General features: G+C 34.6%; 1 pseudogene; it reads left to right on the forward strand.

Moving 5' to 3' along the window:
* The first annotated feature begins 1228 nt into the window (after positions 1-1228).
* LOC121231199 (uncharacterized) lies at positions 1229-1328 on the forward strand (annotated as a pseudogene).
* Positions 1329-2345: the final 1017 nt, after the last annotated feature.

A 2345-nucleotide genomic window follows, 5' to 3' on the forward strand; every position in this document is an offset into this window, starting at 1 on the left:
CTAGAATAATAAAATCTACTGGAAAAATAAATTTGTCAACTCTTACCAATACATCTTCAATTTTACCTTCCGAATGTGCATAAGAATGATTTGTTAGCTGCAGCGTAATAGTTGTAAGTCTCACCTAGGCATTAAATTTGTGCTTGCACCTAATCACATACTACGTTGCCTATATAATGATTTCTAATTAAGCAAGGAATAGTAGAACACCTTGGGTCCTTCATTTTTGGTGGCAATTTGTTCATCAATATTGCTGTGCACCCTTCACTGAGAGTAACAATTTCAAATTCCCCTAGTCTGCGCTTCTTTGACAATATGTCCTTCATGAACTTTACATAATTGAGCATTTGCTCCAATGTTTCCATCAGTTTTATGTTGATATGAAGTTGCTTCAAGAGATCTAAGAATTTTTTGAATTAAAAATCTTATTTCAACACTTTTTTCCTTGCTCTTCTCAATTGCAGCTTGCTCCACTATTGGTTTTGAGTTCACCTTATGTGTGAAATCTGAGCTATCTTCTTCAACAATGACATCATTAACAACTCTAGGTAGTTGAATACCACTTCTAAGTGTAATGGCTTTGCAATGCTCTTTCCCTTGAGATCTTGAATTTTTAATATCACTCTGCAATGCTCCTTGCAGTCTTGAACTTAAGGCACTGGCAATTTGTCCCACTTGATTTTCTAAAGCTCTTAGAGATATAGCTTGCCTTTGTATTACAGCATCATTCTTAGCCATGTATTCCTTCAACAGAGCTTCCATAAATGAAGATGATGATGAACTTTGGTAAACATTTTACCGTGGCATAGTTGATTGTATCTAGATGGTGTACTTGTGACGTTCTGTTGAACGGCATTATTGGAATTTCCCACTCCTTAATTACTCCAACTGAAATTAGGATGTTGTTTCCATCCTAGATTTTATGTATTGGAATATGGGTTATTGTTTCAATTAAAATTTCCCATGTAACAAACTAAAGCCGGGTACTGGCAGAGAGTTAATGAAGTGATCGCATCAAACACCATATCTCCAGCAACACTTTTGCCAGTACCCACTCTTGTAGTCGAATATTGATAATCATTGTTAGCTATCCTTTCCAAAATTTCAAATGCCTCATTATAAGATTTATCTAGCAAAGTCCCATTAGCAAATGCATCAACTACCATTTATGTATGTGCATTTAGTCCATTATAAAACAATTCCATCTGTTTCTAATGTTGGAAACCATGCATCATGCATTTTCTAATCAATTCCTTAAATCGCTCCTAAGCTTCATACAATGTCTCATCTTTAGATTGCCAAAAAGATGTAATATCGTTCCTTAATTCGACATTCATATTTGGAGGGTTGTATCACAACAAAAATATTTGAGAAAGTTCATTCTAAGATACCACTGTTCCTGATGGCAAAGCATTTAACCATGCTCTGGCACAATCTCGCAATAAATAAGGAAACAGGTTGAGTCTCAAGGAATCTTCAGGAACACCCTGTTGCCTGAATGAATCATAGAGCTACAAAAAGAGTCTTAAATGCAGCCATGGATCTTTAATAGGTAATCCACTGAACTGTCATACTATTTGTAGCATTTGAAACATCACTAGTTTCAACTCGAAATGCTAAGCTTGAATATGTGGCCTAATAATCCCTAGATTCAAATAGTCCAAGATAGGCACTACATGTTCTCTAATGGGTCTGTGGAAACACAAAAATATACACACTTTTTCATGCCCTTTTTAACTCAAATTCATGCAATTTCGGTAAAATTATTGTCGAAAATTATATAATTATTATAAAATAATTAATTTGGACTTAAATTATTAACCTAATGAATTTTAGATAATTTTATAATAAATTTTGATTAATTTTTATTATTTTCGATAGATTTGCACAAAGGGCGAAAATTGGCTCAGTAGACACTACTAGAAGTGCAAAATCGAGAAGCAATTTTTGAAGCATCGAGACCAATGAATTTTTCAGCTAAAGATGGTCAAAATTATGTGTATTAATTCATAATATAATTAATTTTAAATTTTATCCAATTTGATTTGGGTTAAATAAATTATTTTTAATTAAATTATGAAAAGTGGCCTAGTTTAGCTGAACCAAGAGAACCGAACCGACCAAGCTTTGGGAAGCCCAAAATCGTCCAGCATGCTGACACAATCAGCTTGCTTGGCTGATTAATTGGCTTGCAAAAAGGCCCTTGAAGACTTCGTCAAATTGCAAACTATCCCCTCCACTATTTGTGCCTTTCTAGATTTGCCCCAGCCTTAATATAGCAAGTTTGAAAACTTCAAACTTGCCATATGTGTGGCCAGCCATGGGAGGGCTCTTTGGCTGCTGAT

This window comes from Gossypium hirsutum, chromosome A06 (assembly GCF_007990345.1).
Source record: "Gossypium hirsutum isolate 1008001.06 chromosome A06, Gossypium_hirsutum_v2.1, whole genome shotgun sequence".
NCBI classification, from domain to species: Eukaryota; Viridiplantae; Streptophyta; class Magnoliopsida; order Malvales; family Malvaceae; genus Gossypium; species Gossypium hirsutum.